Source organism: Macaca fascicularis, chromosome 8 (genome assembly GCF_037993035.2).
Source record: "Macaca fascicularis isolate 582-1 chromosome 8, T2T-MFA8v1.1".
Taxonomy (NCBI): domain Eukaryota; kingdom Metazoa; phylum Chordata; class Mammalia; order Primates; family Cercopithecidae; genus Macaca; species Macaca fascicularis.
This window is the reverse complement of record NC_088382.1, coordinates 10,108,223-10,131,490: the sequence shown is the minus strand read 5'-3', so window position 1 is coordinate 10,131,490 and position 23,268 is coordinate 10,108,223. Positions and strand designations below refer to the sequence as shown.

Below are 23,268 nucleotides of genomic sequence, written 5' to 3'. Positions count from 1 at the left end.
AATCTACTAATAAGGGGAAATACACATTCCAAATTTCATTCTAAAAATGAAAGAGGAGCGGAAAGAAATATGGAGGGAGACTCCACAGATTGAAAGAAATTTAAAAGATACATCAACCAATTGTTATGTGTGCCCCTTATTTGAGTCTTAATTCAATGAAAATGTAAAGAAAACTCAAATTTATGACATTTATGAACACTGAACTTTGAACACTTATTAATAGTATGCAATTACTATAAATTTTTATAGAGTATAATGGCATCAGAGATATACATTTTAAAAAAGAACCTCTTAACCTTTGGAGATAAATACTCACATACTAAAATACCTGTGGATGAAATACTGATTTCTGGGATGGATTTGTTTCAAAGTAACACAGACAGGAGAAGTGTCTGGAGCACTTACAGACTAGCCATCAGTAGGGCTGTTGTTCCCCAAAAGGATCTGTGCTTTCAAGAACCCGTGTCTTTGCAGATATGGTCTTTTTTTCTCTCTGGAAAGCCTCTGAACCTGCCAGTTGCTGCTCCTTCGAGACACATGCAAAGGTTATCTTCCTTGGTCTCTGCAAGCTGAATCCAGTGCTGCATCACATATGCCCCCAGTCCTCTGGCACAGCACTCAAGGCCTTTGCTCCGGTTGACTGTGAATGTCCCAGACTTCCTGATGAGGTTGTGAATAGGGATTATACCTTACCCATTTAATCATCTGTCATGAAATAATGCTACTGGGTAGCAAGAAAAACATCTGAGTTAAGTAGGAAAAGGAATTGGAGGGGACAGGGAACCAGAAAGGAAAATGGTTAAAGCACTATTACATAGAAGAACTATGAAATAATGAGATATTATCCTGAAGGGAGTCATTCTAAGACTATAGCCTCGTGTAAAGACACTGAGTCAATTCAAGTCTGATCCTATACTTTTAAAACATAGATGACTAGAAAGTAGGCTGTTTATGGATCACTTGGTAACCTCAACTCAAAGACAGCTGATTTGATTCACTAATTTTAAGAGGGTGCCACCACAGTATGAGTCTAACAGTGGTTAAAGCCTTCTAAGAATCCCTATAAAGAGTCTAAAATAAACTGTGACCAATGATGATAATGTGTCATGCATCATGATTAATCCAATTCAGAGTACCTGAGGTCTATTAAAAAAATAAAATAATATGAAAGTCATGCTTCTGCCTGTATAATAACACATAGATCTCCATAGCAGGGAGGACACAGGGGCTGAGAGTGAGGAGGCTGATCTAAAATGAAATGACTGATTTAACTAAATGAATAATGTCACTGTTTAACTTTATAAAGCACATCATACATTTTAGAAGATTTTAGTGGCCTTCCTTAGGATCACAAAGTAAGCAGGTACACAAATCCAATCTGAAACTTTAACAATTTGGGAATCAGAATTGGATAAATTATTTTAAAGCTGATATTCTATTTACAAGTTTCAGTGCTACCTAGAAATAAAAGAAAACTAACTGCACTGATTCCCAGAGTCTACTCAACAATTTCCTACAAAAGCCATGTTCCTTTTAGAAATGGTGCTGACATGAAAGGTTCAGATTTACTTAAAGTAGCTTTCCCAGGTCAGCTTTTCTGCTTGCAGAAAAATAAACCTCACAAAACCTAGTTTACTGAAAGGCATAAAATAAGTTTAAGCACTTGTTAAAAAGCTATTTGGAGTTCAGGCCCACAAAATACTTCAAAACCAGTCAGGTAAAACTTAAAACCTCCATGTGATTTTAAGAGTCAGAATGAGAATTACAGGAGCCTGGACTAAAGTTAGGGGACAGAGGTAACTGGAGGGGGGATGTCATTACTGCTACTACTTTGCTTAAAACAAGCCTTTTTGATGCAGGAAAGATAAACTTGTCAAAGAACAACAGATGACAAATCAAAGACTAAAGCATTTCAGCCTTGTGCTCTTTGGCAGAGACTGCCCGCTGTTCGAAGAAATACAAACTCTGAGTGAACTTCCTAGAGGCTCAGGCGGCTTCAGATAAGAATTAACAGAACCTTGAGAAACAGAAAAACCTACCAGCACTCTGATCCCTAATAAACATAAAGAGCGTATCATTTCAATCTTACCAAGGAAAAAAACTTCTTTTTAGATAATTCCCATAAAGTTTTAAGCTAGTTCAAGATTGTGTTTTAAACAGAAATTTCTGGTTGTTACAAAGTAGTTCCAATGGAATTATATAAGATTACAATTTCATGACAGATAAGCATCAACAGATATTCTAAACTACACTTAGAGCTATTTAGGATTGGTTTAAGCTGCTTCTTGCATTATTCTATGGAAAGATTAGCCTAGCAAGTTAACCCATCAGAACCTTATTTTAATACTTTACTTTAGAACCAGTCTACGAAAGACAAGATTCTTAGACTCCATCCAACTATGCTTCGATGATAAATTATCCAAATGACTTAATTACAAACAGTTTGAATTACAAAGAACTCCTAAGGCACAGGAAAATGTTTATTTAAATTACTATAAAAAAACACTTTCAGGTAGCTTCAAGCAATAGGATAACACTCACTTATACAAACATTTGCTGTACTAATTACAATTAGTTCTTATTATAGCAATCCCACTGGGACAGTTTGAACAATAAGCTGGGGTTGAAGCTGTTTTTTCCTCTAGAACAAAAGTTCTTAAACCCCAAACTCAAATAAGAAAGATCTTAAATACAAATGCTTTTTGCAACACTGAGCTAATTCGTGTTGAAAGACCGATTTTTAAGTACCCAGTGTGTGGAGGTCTGTTGCTTGTGTGTGTGTACCTACATATACATGTGTACAGCACCCCCTCCACGTAAGGAACAAACACTACATACTCTAATAGAACACAAATCATGTACTGAGAATAGTTCTTTTCTCTTTAGCTAGACAAGTGTTTAGGTTTGTTACCATGAAAATCAAATTAAAGATGGAAGGATTCGTTACCTGAAAGAGATTCTGGACTGGATATATCACCACCAGATTAAGGGAGCGTATATGACGAACGCAGAGCTAGGCCACAGTGAGTAAAAAGGAGGCAGTCACTTTCCTCACTGAGGACATCCAGGTTGTATGTGGATCCACTGGTGTCTTTGGTTTATAATCCTTCTTTATTTTTCACATTTTCATCGACTCAAAATGCCTTGTTATCTTACAAAATTATTCTTAATCATTTGTTCACTTCCTTGCCAATATATTTAAAGAGATGTTACATTTTAGGTGAGTTTCTTGGGACTGATAAACCTGATAATTGAACATCAGGGTTAGGTCTATAAATGGCATCAATACCTTCCTGAAGCCAATACAAAAGTGAAGAGGCCTTGTGATTCTCTTGCATAGCGGGGAGTTGCATGGTTCACACGTGACATTTCCTAAGCAAGGGGAGCCAAGACAGTGTGAGCAGAACTATAACCCTGAGAAAGAAAGAAAAAGTTCCAAGTCTCAGTGTGGCTGCAGCATAGGTAGGACCCCTCCAGTCTACTTTAGGAAAATTAAGCATGAGTTATGCCCCCGCAGGGCTCACCCCGCAAGGTTGGACCGTGTGACTGGTCAATGCAGGGGCACAAAGACTCTTCCCCCTCCAAAGATCTGGGGCAGTTGGGAAGAGCTCCCTGTGGAGTCAGCTGAAAACTTCAGTGTACACTGCAGGCCAAATCCCCTCCCTGTGTAATCTTGCTTCCTCCCTCTTGCTCCCGCAGCGGGCAGTCCTGAAAGCACTCCTATGAACTTTCTGCAGGCCAACTCCCAGGACCCAACCTGCAACCACACTTGCACCCAGCGCCTCTCCCCAGACAGCCCTCAGCTGCTGGCAGATTGCACCCCAGTGTGGACCGCTAGTGGGGAGCCTGTCCATTCGACTGTCTTTAAACATTTTTAAGACTACCAAGTAGCCCCCCTGGTCTGAGTGAATTATCTCATGAGGAAACAATTACTGTGCATGTGGAGGGGTAGGCAACATGTATTCTGGGTGCAAAATGACACACATTTTAACAGTTTGACTCTTACCCAATTTTTCCCATGAGCTCTGTTATTTTTATATTATTTTTATAAAATATAATATTTTTCATGAATGCATAAATTGTGTTATAGCAGAAATGTCTATATTTGATATTATATATAAATGTATTTATATATATATATATATATACACATATATACATATTTTACACACACACACGCACACATTTTTTTTGTTTGTTTTTTTAAGAGACAGAGTCTTGCTCTATCACCAGGCTGGAGAGCAGTGGCACAAACACAGCTCACTGTAGCCTCGAACTCCTGGGCTCAAGCAATCCTCCCACCACAGCCCCACCGAGGAGCTGGGACTATAAGTGCATGCACCACCACACCCAGCTAATTTTTAAACTTTTTGTAGAAATGGGATATTGTTAGGTTGCCTGGGCTGGTCTCCAACTCCTGGGCTCAAGCAATCCCGCCTCAGCCTCCTAAAGTGCTGGGATTACAGGCGTGAGCTACCATGCTTGGCTGACATGTCTTCTATTTGACATTATTATTTTGAAAAAGTTTACAACATTATTACCTTTCAGATTACACTGTAAGCTACATGACAGCAAGAACCATTTACCTTTTGGTAACAAGAGCCACACCAGGGAAATTAAGGATAAATGTGGATTCAGCAGGGACTGTATCTATGTGGTAAAGCCAGTCAGTGTAGGGTCTCTTTACAAAGTGAAGATACTAAAGCCCACTGGGAAGGTGAAATCAATAAAATTCAGGATAAGGGAAATTCTGTAAGATAAGGAACCCAAAGTGACTTCAATGATAAAGTGCAAAGAAAAAAGAGAGAAGGAATGAGAGCCTATCGGTCAGGAGAGTCTAAAAGACATTACCGAATAATCTATAATATACAGACCTTGTTAGATTCAAATACATATGCAAAGTAAAAACTTACTAGACAGCTGAGGAAACTTGAACATTGACTGGATTTGATGATACTGAGAAACTGTGGTTAATTTTTTTAGGTGTGATAACAGTACTGTGATTGTGTGTTATGGAGACCTTATCTTTTAGATATGTAATACATACAGATAGAAAGATATGATGTCCAGGAATTGCTTCAGTAATGGGAAAGACGGGTGGGAGTACAGCTGGAATGAGGCTGGCCACAAATTGATCATTGTTAAGCTGGGTACCAGGCATGGAGAGACTCCTTTATTATTCTCTCTACTTTTAAACACATGTAGAGTACTCCATAAGCAACAGTTTTAAAAAGTGAATGTAGGCTAGATACAGTGGCTCACATCTGTAATCCCAGCACTTTGGGAGGCCACGGCGGGCAGATCACATGAGGCCAGGAGTTGGAGAACAGCAGTTGGAGACATGGTGAAACCCTGTCTCTATTAAAAATACAAAAAAATCAGTTGGGCATGGTGGTGTGTGCCTGCAATCCCAGCTGCTCGGGAGGCTGAGGCAAGAGAATCGTTTGCAACTGGGAGGCGGAGGTTGCAGTGAGTCAAGATCGTGCCATGCCTCTACCTTGGAAGACAGAGCAAGACCCTGTCTCAAAAAAAAAAAAAAAAAGTGAATGTATATCTGTTGGTATAATATCGTTACAGTTTTTCCTGGAGTGTAGTAGGTAACCCAAGGAATCTGTGTCTAAGTGAAAGTGGTCACAGAAAGTGGCCTACCTGAAGCCTGGCAGTTCCATTATCCTAGGAGAAATAATCGTGGACTCTCGCAGAAAAACAAGGCTGAGGGGAAGCCAACCAAGGCAGAAAGGTGACCCCATCTGTGCGCTGACTCAGACAGCAAAGCGGTGGGTTTCCCTTATGAGATCATGGATTGGCCGCCAGTGACCGCTACTAATGTTAGAACAGGGTTTTTCCCTGAAAGAGTCACAATTCCTCTCCCTGGCAAAACAGGAACTGGTCCTAACCGGAATATTATGTAATACCAGAACTGAGGAGCTCAGGAAAAGCAGGATGAGGGTGGGGGTGGGGATGGAAGAGCAGAGCCCTTTGTGGGAGCGTGAAAGGGACAAGCCCAGTACCGGCTTCCTGCCAGCCTCCCCTTCCCGCCTGCAGCACCTTCTGTCCCGGGATGAGCAGGCATCTCGCAGGCAGACAGAACATGGAGCAGGAATAAAAGAATCCCACCTCCTCCAAGGCTGACGGTAACTGAGACTGTAACTACAGTGTAACTGAGGGGACCCTGCATATAGAGATGGGCCAGCGAGATGAGGAGCTATGCTGGACGAACGTCCTTTCTTTTTTCCAGATGTAATAAGGTATAAGTGACAGGAAAACTCTATGTTTAAGGTGTGTCATGTGATGTTTTGATCTACATATTCATAGTGAAATGATAATAGTCAAGCTAATTAACACATGCATCACTTCTCACAGTTACCTTTGCGAGTGGTGAGGACACCCAAGATCCACTTTCTTAGCAAATCTTGAGTACACAGTGTGTTCTTATTAACTGTGGTCACCATACTGTACGTTAGGTTTCCACAACTTATTCATCTTAGCCTCTGTCCAGAGGGGAGCTCCCTTGCAATGTAGAGGGCAGTGGTCAAAGGAGTAGCATTTTAGGAATGTCCTCAAATAGCACAGGGACCATAAACAACACATGTCACAGGCCCAGTGGCAGAGCCAAAAATGCAAGCTGCTAAAGAGACAAAACGTGTTCAATTGTTTTTTCAAGTTCAATATTGTCCGTATCCGATGACTCTGCTTTTGAGACAGACAGGAAGGGTACACACCACTGAGACCACACGCACACACCTCCATGTGCCCAGCTTTTCACTGCAGTTATCTCTGGCTGTTTGGATCATAGATTTTTCCCCCTTCTTCCTAACGTATTATATATAGGTCATGATTTTTCTAGAGTGGACAGGTACTGCTTTTATAATTTAAAAATAGTTGAAATTAAAACTCACACAGAAAAAAACCCTACAAGCCTAGTGCAGAGTGCTCTCTCTGTGAGGACAACTGCATTCAGGAGGCCAGGAGGCCGTCACAGCCAAGCGGCAGGTGCTGGCCCTCATCTCTGGACAGGACACAGGTGGAGGTGCCATCTGCACTCACTCTCAGGACTCAGGTTCCCTCCTCATCCCTTTCACTTCCAGAAGGTCCCCATGCTTCTCTCAAGGCTCCTCCCCCACTACACCCCACCGGCTGTGTCTGTAAGGGATCTAACAAGGCTGAATAAAAGTCTTCTAGCACAGCAAATGACAGGAAAAAGTGTTCAAATGAGAACGAAGGAGGCTTTTCAGGAAGTCACAACCCGATGGCAGAGAGGGCTCTGATATGCATTGATGAGTACATGAAAGAAGTGAAGGAGCTCACAGCATCAGATCAGATGTGAAGGAAAAGTTAACAGCACGAGTGACGAGATGACAGGCAAGCAAGGGGGAGAAAGCAAGGGTGTACCAGCAGAGGCTTCACATCCCGAGCTGCTCCCCTCCGCACGTCTGCCCGGCCGTGCGCTCCTCTCCCGGGAGCCGTGCCACCATCCATCCAAGCTGTCAGAGCCTCAACTTGTCCATACTGTCGGCCCCCAGTCCCAGGGCCTCGACCTCCCAACATGCCCCCACCAAGCTGCCCCTTTCTCTTCAGGTCTTGCCACCACTGAGCAGCTCAGGCTGAGGCTCAGGCTCGGGCTCTGGCGTCCTCTGGAACAGCAGCCTCCACCTGCCTGCCTCAGTCTGGCCCCTCTCTGCCCTCTTCATTCTTAGTGCCTTATCTCTGCTGCTAGAGGGATCTTTCTAAAATGCAAAAGCAACCAGCCCTGTCCCATACTTCAAAGCCCCCAGCAGCTCTCAAGTACATGCAAAACATACAGTCTATCCTCCCTGCAGATGTCTTTTGGGGGCTCTCAGGGAAAAAAATTCCCCCTCCCCCGACTCTTTTTTTTTTTTTTTTTCAGACGGAATCTCCTACTGTTGCCTGGGCTGGAGTACAAAGGCGTGATCTCAGCTCACTGCAACCTCCACCTCCCAGGTTCAAGAGATTCTCCTGCCTCAGCCTCCTGAGTAACTGGGATTATAGGTGCGCACCACCACACCTGGCTACTTTTTGTATTTTTAGTAGAGACGGGGTTTCACTATGTTTGCCAGTCTGGTCTCGAATTCCTGACCTCATGATCTGCCTGCCTCGGCCTCCTAAAGTGCTGGGATGACAGGCGTGGGCCACCACGCCCAGCCAAAATCCCCTCCTTTTTAGATGCCAGCTCATTTTTCAACACCCACCCAAAAAGTCAAAATTAATTCATAACAAGACTCTTTTTTCCAACATCCAGCTGCACCTAAAGCATCTGAAGCCTCCAGTGGCTCCCATCCTTTCTTGGTGGAAGCACATATTGCAAATGCTCTGTACACAGCATCCTCAGGTCACTGCAGGGGCAGTACGAAGTGACCAGCTTAGGGACGGCAGCTGCTCCAGGATCCTGGCCACGAAGAGCGCTGAGGGATCGATCCCTCGGATCACCTACCATCCACTCGTGGCATGCCAGCTGGTAAACTCTGCCTAAGAATAAAGGTGACTGGTGAAACCAGCTTGCTGAGCCACAATTCGAATTTAGGCTTCAGTGCAAAGTTGGAAACATAGCTATATTCTTTTAAAAGGATTAGTGGGTTGTTTTGGTCTGGGGAGCTCCGGCCCCCATCTTTGTGGCTGCTGCTGATGTGCTTGGGGGATCTGCTGGCCCCCTGGCTTTCTACACGGAGTCTGACTACAAACCGTAAACCCTGGAAGAGGTGCCAGGGTGGTGGCGGCGACCTCTCTCCAGTACTATGCGCAGCAAAGGACTCGAATCTGGCCTGTGGTGCTGCCACGGTTCCTGCCTGGGAGCGGGTGGACATCCTGCCCTCTTCCAGGCTGACCAGAAGCGTGTAGCTTTTGGAGGCCCTGAGACCCCCAGGACAACATGCCCCATCTCAGTCTCTCCACAGAGATGCCAGTTACAACTAGGAGTGATGAGACTCTTAACTCCCCGTGCTGGCCAGGACAGCCCATCTCTCCCGCTCAGGACCAGCAAGGGTAGTGGTGGAGCTTGCCTGTGTTACAATCAACCACTGGAGTCTGAGTCTCTGGATAAAGGTCCAGCTATTTAGAGATCTAGAGAATTATCCTCTAACTGGACGACAGCAAGCCCTGCGGATGCACTGGCCTCGCCCTTCCCGCACTCTCCGCGCTGGATGGGCCTGCAGCTGCAGGTTCCTCTCTGCCCTCTTTCCACTTCACATCCACACCCGATGCAACTTCTGCTTGAAAATCCTCCTGCATCTTCTCTTACTGACCCTTCTGTCCTTATGGATTAGCAAGGACAACACCTCCTCCAGGAGCGCAGGAAGCCACCTGAGAGGGAGGTGCCCAGGGGCCACGTGCATGCCTTGCCTCCAGCTCCAGCTCAACAGTTACCAAACTGCATCAAATTCATTGACTGTCCCTCTCCTGTGACATTGTGTGCTCCCTGAAGGGACAGACTGTGCATCTTCTTCACAGTCCATAGTTATGAGTGCCTGGCACCTGGCACCACTCAAGAGTGGGTCTGGGAGAAATGCATGAAGTAAAGCAGATTTACAGCAAACAGAAATACTCTCAGGGATGGAATTCATGAAAGATTTGCAGATGGCACACCACATACACGTCGCAGGGACTCTGGCAAAGGTATTTTTAGCATCTTGAGATGAAATGGTTTTATCTATAGATGAGTGTAATAGGAAAAAAAGAACTACTTCAGGGACAGGATTGTTTAATTGCTGTGATGTGATAAACAGCAGTCTACATTGTATTCCTCATGGGATAGCTGTCATCTGTGTGAATTACTTAGATCACAATGTTTACTATGTTAGTTAGTGTGAGTATATACAATACACCATCTCGTTATCTGAGACGCCCCCTTACCTCTCCCAGTCAAGCAGCTTTCATTCCCAGGTAGAAGCTGACCACACACCGTGCCTCATCCCTTTTCCAGACTGTCTTGTTCCCACTTCCATGGATTTGCGAGATCCCGCTCCCAATGAACGTGTTTCACGGCACGCTATTCTGACCCTCACTAACATCTGCCGAGTGCCTACAATGCGCGAACGCTCGGCTAGGGGCAGATACCCATGATGATGAAAGCATGATCTTCCCCTTGAGGTGCTTCAAGAAGTGTAAGCTTGAGGAGCTCCTGCCCTCAAGTCTGTAACTCCCAGCGTCTGCATTCTCTAAACTATTTTAACAAGAATATTATCTACATGATGCTCAATTAGCTGGTCTACAAACCAAATTATTATTGACAAGTTCTTCTGAGCCAAGTTATGCTCCTGAGCTTAGTTTGCCCAAATGTTTTCACCTAGACCAGGGGTGTCCAATCTTCTGGCTTCCCTGGGCCATGTCAGAAGAAGAAGAATTGTCTTGGGCTATCCATAAAATACACTAACACTAATGACAGCTGTGGGCTATTAAAAAAAAAATGTTGCTAAAACATCTCACAACATTTTAAAAGAATTTACGAATTTGTGTTGGGCCACATTCAAAGCCGCCCTGGGCTGGACAAGCGTGACCTAGACCATTACCTTTCTACCAAAAAGCTTCTAAGGAATTAATGCTGAAGAAAGGACATAGATGAGCACTGGAACGGGGGCATTTGTTTTAATTTTAATTATGAAAGGTCGTTAATTTCAATAGCCAGAAAAAAAAAAAAAAAAAAAAAAAAAAGACCTTACTTGAAAACTAAAAGTATAGTGAATTTACAAATCATTTTGCCTCAGGGATCTCTGTCAAAGCAGCAACATGAATACACTTAATGCTGTTGTAACAAATCATGACACCATGAGTCACTCAGGAGCCTTTCAGTATATTCTTTATTACCTATACAGATTTAACTTAAGATAAACTTCAAACAAATACTGCAATGAGTATGTAGTAACAGATTCAAAGAGGCAAAATAATTCCATTGGGGTGTGTAAAAGCTATGCTGCTTAACACAGCTTTTGTGTAAGAAGAAAACTACATTCAAAGATCTGGAATGTTTTTAAATTTGAATAAATGTAAACTTTTAAAAAATAGACTTGCTAGTTGCTAAGGAGTTGTCACCACCAGAATAACTCTTTTCATTAATTTTTCTCTTCAAAAGTGAGAATATTATGAAGTGGCAACGAAGGGGTATTTTTAGAAATGGGCTCAGATGAACCAAAATATTATTGCTCAATCACTGGTAATCTATCACAATTAAAAATTTAAATTACAATTTTTAAAATAAAATTGTAAATTACATTTTAAAACATACAGATCTTAAAATCGCAAATATTTCCTTTAACCTACACAGAAAAGTAATTTTTGTTTATTCGCAAAAAGCATCTTCATCATATACTGACTTAAAATATCTGAACAGTATTACAAAGTAAAAAGGAGCAAACCCTTCCCCTTTGCCTGTTACTACCACTTTTTTTTTGAAATGGAGCTTTGCTCTTCTTGCCCAGGCTGGAGTGTAGTAGTGCAATCTCAGCTCACTGCAACACCTCCGGCTTCCGGTTTCAAGTGATTCTCCTGCCGAGTAGCTGGGATTACAGGTACCTGCCACCACGTCTGGCTAATTTTTGTATTTTTAGTAGAGACAGGGTTTCACCATCTTGGCCAGGCTGGTCTCGAACTCCTGACCTCAAGATCTGCCCACCTCGGCCTCCCAAAGGGCTGGGGTTACAGGCATTAGCCACTGCGCTCAGCTGCTGTTACTACTTTTAAATAAGTGGGAAGATGTGTTCAAATTAGACTTTTAGGGGTTTAAAACTAAAATCTGAGTGCATGTATGTTTTTCAGATTGCATTTTGTTTTTAGTGACATCAATATAACAAGTGCTCTGAATTCCTCCCAAGAATAGAAAGACCATTTATCTACTGTATCTATTCAGGGCAAGCTTCCTGTCTGTGTCAGACTGAGAAATTTAACATTGCTGAAGAACGCAGGCGGTGATAAAGGGGGTGATGCTAGAAATGAACACCTCACATGTTTCCAAATACTTTTAAAAAGGACGAATACTATACTCATCTAGAAAGTGGGTATGCATTCAGAGAATCAGAAGATAAAATCCAAAAATTTATTGACTTTATAGATGCAAAATTCTAAGATTAATTCACTCAAAAAAAAAAAAATCACTTGGGTTGGGTGAAAATCCTAATATCAAAGTAAGAAAATTCACCAAATCTACATGGTGAAGGATTATCAAACCTCTGCCTCTGCCAGGGTAAGTTCATAGAAATGTCTTTGACCTGGCTACAAACAGAGGGCTTGGCTGGCTCCCAGGCTGTCTTTCTTAGCTGCTATAATCAATGAAGCAGAAAGGGTCCTTTCTAAAGATGCTGGCACAATTTTTAACAATCAACATCACCTTAAGTAAAAATTAAAAGTTTCTCTCCCCACCACCAAGATGGCGTATCGCTCTGTCGCCCAGGCTGGAGTGCGGTGGCGCAATCTCGGCTCAGTGCAACCTCCGCCTCCCGGGTTCAAGAGATTCTCCTGCCTCAGCCTCCCAAGTAGCTGGGACTACAGGCACACACTACCATGCCCGGCTAATTTTTGTATTCTTAGTAAAGACAGGGTTTCACCATGTTGGCCAGGCTGGTCTCGAACTCTTGACCTCGTGATCTGCCCACCTCGGCCCAATAAAAGTCTTTAACTTGTGACTTTATGACTTACTTTTATAGTCACTGCTTGTAAGAAAAATTCCCAAGACTCTCAAAGCATACTGTATTACCTAAATAGGTAAAGTTAAAAGTAAAGTGATCTCACTTTTTAAACCAAAATCTCTGTTAGGGAATGCCAAATATTATGATAGTTAGGAAAAAACAACAAAAAGGCCCTTATTCACAAATCCCATTTTATTTTATTTTATTTTATTTTTTTCATGATGCCTAAGCTTCTGTACCATTCAACTGAACAAAGATTTGTATGGACGAATAAAATAGAGTAGTTGCTTTAGTTGCCTAAAGGTGGTTTAAGAAAAACTATTATCACCACAGAAGAAAGATACAGGTGTTTCAAAAAGCGAACTGGTTGATGACTTTGGAGGCCAAGTGGTAAAAGAACTTAGAGATTTGGAGAACCAGTCAGTTCAAATGATAACGGGATGCAAGATTCTGAAAAGAGCAGATAATGACTTAGAAGAGCACACAGAATTGTATACTGCTGAGTGCATGGAAGGAGCTTGTTTGCTCAGATAAGAGAGGCTTCCAAGAGACTGTGAGCAAAACCCAAGAAACAGGGCAGCTTGGGGGAAAAGAACTACCATTGGAAGTCCAAGACTCCAGGCATACGAAAGGCACAGGATCTCCCAGGGGGAAATGGAGAGTAAAAGAAGTACGATTTGTTTCATTTCAACCAGAACAGAGACAGCTGCAAGAATCCGATGAGTTCCATTTCTACCTCTCATATCCGGCCTTTACCATTAAGACTCACTCAGCCATCAGCCCCCCTTCCAGAGAGCAAATTGGGAAAGGGAATGAAGAACTCTCTATTAGATGATGACTCAGCTCGTCAGGCTGCCTTTCGGGTTGCTGTTCTGTTTGTTTAGTTCTATTGTGATAATAGATTTTCTTTAAAAGATATAATGTTTAAAATATGGGAAGTACTAGGAAACAAACTTGTTCACTCCAGACAGGTGATAAAAATCCATTACTCTGCCTACATTTTTTTATCTGATTTTTTTCCCTTAGTAACCTAGTGTAGCTTTCCTCAACTTATTCTAAGGGCTGTTAAAAAAAAAAAAAAAAAAAAGAAGAGTTCCAGTCAAAAAAGTAACATTAAGATTTAGAGATGAACCATGTTCATTACCATATAAAAGGCTCTAAGAAGGATACAATGAAAAAGTTGTTAAATATCTACATGTTTAATCCGTGTTTCCCAAATGTATCTGAGCACGTGACAATGACAACCATCAGCACTCCCCTCCTCCCGTGCCAAACATCTCCCAGCAACACCGATGGTTCCAAGGAACACATTTTGGGAAACTCTGCCCTACAGCAATGCTGACAGCAAGAACCAAGCAGAAGAAACAGCCCGACAGCTTGAATTGAGCTGATGCAGTCTCTGTCTCCCCTACCCTGCAACACACGTGAACCTGCAGCACAGTAAAGCGGGTGACAGAGAGTGTTGCTGCTGTGGAGGGAGAGGGGCCTGGTTTTTCATTAGGGGTCTTCACGCTCACTAGTCTGCGTCTTCAGCCAGGTTACTTTAACTTGTCACCTTCCTCATGAGTAGTTCCTACCTCTCACGGCTGGTGTCTCAGGGACCTAAAAGGAAACAGTATTTTGACCGCACTCTAAAAACCAAAAGCTCCCTCAAATACAAGGCACTGCTGTTGTTAGTAAGCCACTGACTGTGTGACAGAAAGGGTGTGCTGGAAGACACTTCTACTGCACTTAGCTCAAGCCTGCTAGCAGAGCCTGAAATAGTCGACAGTGGCCTCTCCTGAGCTCAAAGTTTTGAACACAAGGTTATAGGAGACAATATTGTTGCTTAAAACAGAAAACCAAAAACTTTCTAAAGATAAATAGAGCCTAAGTCATGTAGATTACTACAGCTTCAGGAATATTTGTAAGCCACTATTTTATTGAAAATGAAAAGAGGATCCCTGAATCAGAGATTCAGAAGAAACCTAAACATTGAGGACCACCAGTGTTGCTCGAAATTCACTTTATTTCTAGTGCTTCATCATCACAGCAAAAGGTGCCTCAAACCACCTTTTCATATTTTCAAATAATTTGAAGAGAGAGAAAACAGCATATTTTCAGTCACAGAAATGTATTAACTCATAATTCATAATAATTTATTCAAAAATTTGAATTAGGAAATGGTATAGCAGGAACTAGTGAGCTCTCCGCTGTCTGATGTAGAGAAGAAATCTGCACTAACGCAACCATGACAACCACGTCAGGAGAATCTCAGCCATCTACTAATGCATGCACGCGGGACATTCTCAGTGATGAGCTAAACAGTGCCTGCTACTTCACTCTATCAGAAATAAAGCAAGTGTTCTTAAAGTAAAGAAAATAATGAAGTACTGAACCGACTTTCCAGGAGTAAGAGCTACACTAGAAGTGAGGAATAGATGGGGAGACAGATTCCATCCTGGAACTGCCCCATCAACACACGTGTTTCTGGGATGTTTGCAAGACATGAGTAGGCTGCCTTTGAATAAACTGGTCAGCCAACATTTTTGAAAACTTAACTGAATTTCTTTTAGAGTCCATGTGGCCTGGGCAATGCTTATTAAATGTCCACTGAAGTGTGCATGTATGCATGCTCACATGTGTGTTGTTGAAATAATGAGAGCAGCACAGGCCCCAGCCTTGAGAAATTATTACTTCAAGTTGACTTCCACCCCCTCCCAAATCCATTTCCCTCAAACATAATTGGAAACAACTCAGAATAAGACTGTGGCAATATGTCATTTTTACCGGTTTTTAACTAGCATATGATTTAAAAACTCAGGATGAAATTACACTTCCACTTGATATATATAAAAGAAAATATAACAGTGGAAATTACTAAAGAGGAGAAAAATCATTTCTTTTTATCAGTCAAACATGTAGCCAGGACTCCTGGGTGAAAAAAAGCCAACCAGGCAATTCAAAAGCTGCACTGATGGCCATTTAGGAACAGTCTCTTTGCAGTAAGCCAGGTAAAACTAAAATCTTTTCATCTCCTCCTCAATTACTTTTGCAACTCTCTCAAAAGGTAGAGCCACCTTTTCTAAATTCAGAAAAAGTGAATTATTTTCAGTCTAATGGTCTGGTCAGTGTTTCTGAAATTACATACCATATTACCTGGGAGCCTGTTAAAAATGCTGATTTCTAGTGTCCAGCCAGAGCCTACAATATGCATTTCTAATAAGTCCACCAGGTGATTCTGCCAGCTTAGAACTGGAGGTGGTGAATCAACTACTGCTCAGTAGCTCCTCCTGGTGTTAACTTTTCAGAAAATAATCAGTTTTCCCAAATTGTGCACAAGAAGCAATGATTTGATATTAGAAGAATCATTATCCAAATCATTAGTGTGATCAGAGAAAAGGCCATCTGCTTGCCCTCTGAGATAAAAATCCTCCTCCCTTTTCTTAATTATGTAGACTATTTATGACTCTTAAATTACATATTTTGTCTGCACATCGTTTTCTGCCCTTTCTCTGTGAGAAAGGTTGTCCCTTGCATCACATGATTTGTAAGAAAATGAGTTTGTACCCACATACACTTTCACAGCAAAGAAATCAGAGGTAAGGACCCTTCCTACTTTCTTGGGAAACTGATAAGCTGTATCATAATATTTAAATTTTATTTCAATAAATTACACAATATTTAAAGAAACGTTTTCTAGTTTGTCAATTTTTTTTTTATTTCAGTGCATTTGGAATCTATATCTGGACAGAATAACTGCAAAAAGTAATAACTCAGTTAAATAATTGTATTATAAACCTGAACTTATGTTTTATGCTGTTAACTATATTTGAATACAATCATCAATTTAAGATGGTCTCAACAGAACTGATGAGACTTTAAAGGGTGTGTTCATGTTCATGCATCATGTGTTTGCTGTTGCTTTTTTTTTTTTTTTTTTTTTTTTTTGAGAAGGAGTCTTGCTCTGTCGCTCAGGCCGGAGTGCAGTGGTGCGATATCAGCTCATTGCAAGCTCCGCCTCCCAGGTTCATGCCATTCTCCTGCCTCAGCCTCCCGAGTAGCTGAGACTACAGGCAGCCGCCACCACACCCAGCTAATTTTTGTATTTTTAGTAGAGACGGGGTTTCATCGTGTTAGCCAGGATGGTCTCAATCTCCTGACCTCGTGATCTGCCCACCTCAGCCTCCCAAAGTGCTGGGATTACAGGCATGAGCCACTGCACCCGGCCTGCTGTTGCTTTTACAAGCAAACAGTTGTCCTTGAGGCCCCCAGAGGCCTGACAGTTGCAGGGGAAATGATGGGACAGACGTGCCTGCTCCTGTTTCCATCCTTCTTCTGCCTGGCTCTGCCATTTCTCTTACTGTGCATTCTAGATCTGCCATCAAAGATTCCAGTTAATTCCCCAACACACCTGCTTGGCTTATGGAGGTCCATCTTGCCTGACTGCAAGAAAGCATTCAGGGAAGAGCAGAGCCACTCGGACCACATTGGTGACCAACCCACAGCTGTCTAATCTCACTTATTTTCCCTCTCTAAACTGGGGTGCAGTGGACAAAACCACAATCCCTGCATGTCTGAGCGAAGGGACATGACACAGGGCCATTAGATAAGAGGAGCCCACTGGCATGGGATCAAGGGAGGACAATGTCCAAGGACTATGGGCTGGAACATGGATCCTGGGAATTTTACTGGGCAAAGTAGGTTTTTTCCAAGTTAGGGCCACTTCCCACAAAGTTGAACAGGGAACATGTTCTCAACCAGGGTCTGAGTTAGTCCTTACTGGGCTATTTGTCATTCCACTAGCTGACTACTAAGGCTCAGAAAGGTTAAATTCCTGCCTAAGGTCATATGACTCATAAGGGCAGAGCCGAGACTGCGATCCAGGTCTGCATGATGACACAGCCTGGACTCTTTCTACTACACCACACCATTCTCGCGTCTGTTACTACTAGTCTTTAGGATTGTTTTCCTTCTCCGTTTTGATGGAAATAACATTTTTTATCTCCACTGTGACTTCCACAAAGTGAGACCGTGGGTGCAGGAATATTACCTAACAGGAGTCTGATGTACAACATTTGGTATTATTCTTAAGGATTCATGAACAAGAACACTGCGTATGTATAAATGAACTTGTCCGACTTAAGAGTCACCCTGTTGCTAAACCACACTGATGCAACTGGATGTTGCCGCAGGGCTTTAAACAATGTCAACGATAATTATTTTGTGGTTCTTTTACTGAAAGTGCTGTTATAAGTAACTTGGGTTTTTCTTGGTCATGGTCACTCTAAAACAATAGAATAGAGTTTATCTACATGATCTAACTGAGAATAAAGTAAAAATTCTTTTTTTTTTCCTTTATTTGAGAGCAAGTCTCACTCTGCTGCCCAGGCTGGAGTGCAGTGGTATGATCTCGGCTCACTGCAGCCTCTACCTTCTGGGTTCAAGCAATTCTTCTACCTCAGCCTCCTGAGTAGCTGGGATTACAGGTGCACACCACCACACCCAGCTAATTTTTGTATTTTTAGTAGAGAGAGGGTTTCACCATGTTGGCCAGGCTGGTCTTGAACTCCTGACCTCAACTGATCTGCTTGCCTCGGCCTCCCAAAGTGTTGGGATTACTGGCATGAGCCATTACACCCAGCTGAGAATAAAGTAAAAACTCTTTTTTTTTTTTGAGACAGAGTCTCGCTCTGTCACCAGGCTGGAGTGCAGTGGCACGATCTCCGCTCCCTGCAACCTCCGCTTCCCAGGTTCAAGCAATTCTCCTGCCTCAGCCTCCCGAGTAGCTGGGATTACAGGCGCCCGCCACCACACCTGGCTAATTTTTGTATTTTTAGTAGAGGCAGGGTTTCACCATGTTGGTCAGGCTGGTCTCGATCTCGTGACCTTGTGATCCGCTCGCCTTGGCCTCCCAAAGTGCTGGGATTACAGGCATGAGCCGCCGTGCCCGGCCAAAGTAAAAATTCTTAATGTTACACTAGCCTCAAATGAAAAACGACGGCACTCTCTTCTCTTTGCTTTCCCACCACAGACCATACCACCTGATCCAGGCGCTTAGCTTACAGGACCCAAATGTTGAAGCATGCAGATGACAAATCTGTCCCAACTCTCCTTTCTGCAAGACGGACACTGAGTCATTGTGAGATGGTGGACCCTGGGGGAGTCCTTGGCATCAGTCTCTTCAGCTCTATTTTCTTAATAGATGGATAATGGAGTAGAAGCTCTATATTTTATTATGATCTCAGCAAGATACAGAGAAATATATTTTAGGAAGACACTGCTGGTAGAAAACTGAATTCCAGAACACAAAAACCTCAGTGAACTCTTCCCAGTACCACAGATTAATCATGCCCATCCTGCAGAAAGGGAAGGAAGGGGGAAGTGAATAGAGGAAAGGGATGGATTTCCACTGATGGCTTACGAAAGCGTGCTTCCAACTCCCCTCCCATATGCTAAAGGAGGAGAGGATGATGGTGCCCCAGCTATCTGCTTAGACTTACTTCCTCCAACACAATGATGACTGCACATTTGCTTTATGCCTTAAAAGAGTCTCCAAGTACTTTCAACCCATACAATTTCATCAGTTGGTAAGGTGAGCACAGGCTGTCATCCACATTTCCCAAGTGAGGAGGCAGAAGCTCACAGCAGGTGTGGTATGCTCCGCTCACCTAGAAGCAAAAAGCCAGAATTCTCTGCTCAGCTCTACAGTGGGCAAGCTTGACCTCTACAAACTTCAGTTTCCTTTTCTGGAAGTCAAGGGAAGACCTAGATGGTCTTCTCCAGCTACAAAATTCTACCACTTGCCCAAAGTCATGCTGAGGGTTCAGTGACAGAGCTGGGACTTGAGCCTAAGTTTCTGACTTTTAAAATAATTGGTCCGTAGAGAACTACACCAAACCACCTCCAATGAAAAAGAATTTCTGGTATCATTCTAACCTGGCTCCTGGGTGCTTTAAACCTGTGAGCAGTATCTCAGGAATCCAGACTGCTAGGAGAACAGATTTGCCTAAAAGATAAAGGCCCCTCCATCGCTGCCCACGGGTATCGTCCTGGCCCCATGAGAGACCTTGTCACAGGAAGTGGCAAGGAAAACATCAAATGCACAAGCACCACTGGAATGCAGCGATCTCACAGTACTGCCCCGTCCCTGCACTGGAGAAGCAGAAGACGTGCTGCGAGCCGTACAAGTGCCAGCTGTATCCTACTGACAAACTGGAAGACGTACAAAGAAGAAAAAGCAAAGGGCCCAAACGCTTCAAAGAAATGAACAAGTTAAAAAGATAGTATGGGGGATGGAAGGCAGAAGAAAAAAAAACTTTAGCATAATCAAGAACTTCTTCGGAACAAGTTGAAAAGCCTGCAGCATTCAATGCCAGGGAACTCCCTCCCCTGTAACAGAGAATTGCTTTAGGGGGAAGCTCAAGAAGCTGACCGCACCGGGGGAACCGTCACCAAGGAGACAAACTTCTGGGACTTACACACAGCAGGTCACTCATACACTAATGACATTCCCTCAGAGCACTTCACCCCACAGACAAGAACAAGGCTGACATGTATGAAGACAACCTTCACTCTGGAGACATCAATCAAATTTGGATATTCCAGGCCTGGAATAGCTTTGCATTCCACTCCATCATTTATGATGAAAAAGTTGCTTTTTGGGCTTGTTCCCATTTTGGAACTCCTACCTCTTTGCCAGAATCCAGTATCAACAAAAATCTACTGGTTACTCGGCATTCCCAAATCTTCCTAACTGCTTGCTATACCCAACCTTGATTTCCCCGGTAGCCAGGAGTGCACAGAGGGCAGAGGCCCGGAGGAACCAGGCACACTCTACTGCTTCTACACCTCACTTCTGTCCCATGGGATCTGGGCGAAGATCTCTGTGAAGGGAATGTGCCAGTCCTCCGAGGTGGGAGATAGGGTGCTCTGCTCAGAAGACTGGGGAATTATATTCCAGGAAAGAACCGAGATATGGATTCTCTTGGGACAACTATCTTTCTTCTCTTTGTTTGCTTCCAGCCCTGACTTCTATTAATATTAGTACACACAGCAAGAAGACTTATTGAAGGGATTTAAGGAAGAAATAAACTAGGACGTATGAGGGCAAAAATAAATTGAACACTAACAACTTCACACTTGCAGGATGACCATGACATTGTGAACTTAAATGTCACACAAAATTAAACCATTTCTGTGGTGGGACTAAATAAATGTTAACGTATTATTAGCAGATTAAAAAAACTTTTTTATTGTATGAACAATTTCAAATGTACAAAAATATTAGTGAACCCTAATATTCCTATCAACAATTAACAAAGTTTATCACACTGTTACATCATTGCTTTGTTCTTTGCTAAAGTATTTTAAGGTGAATCCCAGATATCAAGTCATTTCATCCTGAATGCTGCAGTAAAAACCATTAAAAAGTATGGAAATTTCCTTACACAATCACAGTGCCATTAGCACATCTAACCAAACAGATAATAATTTCTTGGCATCTAATACGATCTACAATCAGATTTCCTCGCCAGCTCCGGGTGTCTTTTTATGGTTCAAATCAGCTCATAAATAAGGTCTATAATAGCGTGTGATACTTGTATCTTCTAGGGTTTTTCTAGTTACCACGCCCTATTCTTTCCCACAATCCCATATTTTTTTTTCATTCCACTGACTTGTTGTAGGAATTGGGTCAATTGTCTTGAGTTCTGTCCCATATTTTGGATTTTTGTTTGTTTCCTTCTAAGATTGCATCTCTACAACTTGTATTTTCCGTGAATGAAAAATACTTTTAGAGATTTGATTAGATTTACGTTCAGCTTTTTGGCAAGAAGAGTTCAGATTTATACTGCATTATGTCAGGAGCACACAAGGTCTGATTGTTCTACCTCTGTGGTACCAAGGCTGAACCATAAACAGTAGGTTCTTTATTAAGCTGAAAAATACTCTTTTTCTGTTGAAAACAGATTTACTATGAAAGTGTATAACTCTTAGTATACACTTTTTTTTAGTATACACTTAGTATATACTTTTTTTTAGTATAACTCTCAGTATAGTGGATAATGTGTCTGGATTTTAGTAGGAAGCAGAAACTTAATAATTCTTTCATAGGGCTATCAATTAAGAAGCAAGGAAATCAACTTGCAATATAAAACTACCCTTGATTCCCATGAGTATTAAAGAAGTTCAAACCAGCTATCATTTTAACTACACCAATGAACTCATAGTTACCTAGTGAGCAACTACTAATGACCCTGAGCCAGGGCCTATGAAGGGACAAAGGCATGGCTTCTGTCATATGGGTAGAAGAGGAAGACACACTGTTGAAAGGACAGCACGCAAGGCAACAGACGGTAATCAGCAAATTCAGACCAAGGCAGAGCACAGTGAGAGGCAGGATGGAGAAGAGGAAACCTTCCATGAAGATGTCACTGCGGTGTTAGCCGCTGGGGGCAGTGACTCGCATCACCAGAGCCTAGAACAGCGCCTAGCACAGAAGTACTTAATAAAAACCTGCCAAATAAAATAATGAGCCAGAACGTGGTCAGGGTCCTAAAAGAGGCAGCAGCAGACTGGGTGACAGAGCTGGGTGAGAAGAGTCCCGGGAGGTCTGTACCAGGAGCCAGCAAGCATCAGCATCAGGGAAGCAGGTTAGCGTGAGCTGGGCAAGGGTCTGGTGTGTGCATTAAGGGAGCTGCATCTGTCATACGCTGGACACTGCTGACATGGGACAGGAACACTGGAGAAGAGCCGATTTTGAGAATAAGCTCTCAAAAATGCTCTGAAAGGATGCCCTGCAAGCAGGAAACAATGGGGCTGCGAAGGCCACTTAGGATTATAATTTTGGGTCATGATGATTAGGAATGGTTTCATTGGAAGGAATGAAAAAGTAGGATGGATGCTGGAGGTGTTAAAAACACAAAATCAGCAGGCCCTGGTGATGTCAAAAGAAAAAAATAAATCGCAGATCACACTTAAGATCCAACAACTCTAGGTAAGTAAGATATCCAATGATAAAAAATGTGCTTAGTGCTTGTACTTTTTCCCCCACAACTCTAGGTATGGGTTGAATCCACTCACCATCATTCTCACAGGAAGTGACCCTGTCTATGCTTTAATCGAAAACTCAAGAAGGACCCAAGAAGACTTGGCTTAACACTACAAAGGGAGCTGCCAACAGACCTCGGACTGAAGTGAAGACTGGTGGCACTCAGCTCATTCCTCTTTTCTCTCCCACATCACAACTATAGTTTCCACTAATCTTTCCCAATAGGGCAGTTATTATTACTAAGAAAGGCAAACCTGCAATAGGTGAGGCCTGTCTCTCCTGGCAGAACACCTCACATTCTTTCTGTGGGAAAGGAAAATGGAGCCAGGGGCAACGTATCTGACCTGGTACAACCTCCTGCAGGGTGTGCTTGGAGGAACCATCCACCAGAGACAGCCTGTTGGCTACAGGAGGCACATGCAAAAGACATCCACGTCAGGGTAATAACGACCAGCATGTATTTATGGAGGCTCAGAGCACTTTCTGCAACCCACCCCATGTTTCAGTAAGATAAGTTAGGAATGGCGTATTTCCATGATATACTTTAGACAACCAGAGTACTTGGAAGATTCATGCTTAACTTGCCGGAAGGGGCCACACTAGTGC

At 42.7% G+C, this 23,268-nt stretch overlaps 1 protein-coding gene across 3 annotated transcripts in view; it reads right to left on the bottom strand.

Annotated features, from left to right (window-relative positions):
* Positions 1-23,268, bottom strand: part of PINX1 (PIN2 (TERF1) interacting telomerase inhibitor 1) — a 76,294-nt gene that overhangs the window by 17,960 nt on the left and 35,066 nt on the right. The window contains exon 7 of one of the 3 annotated variants that reach the window (XR_012417020.1): positions 406-3,414. The exons of the other annotated variants lie outside the window; for them this stretch is intronic. The gene's annotated coding sequence lies outside the window, so the exon portion shown is untranslated. The remainder of the gene's footprint in view (positions 1-405; positions 3,415-23,268) is intronic. 3 annotated transcript variants of the gene reach the window in all.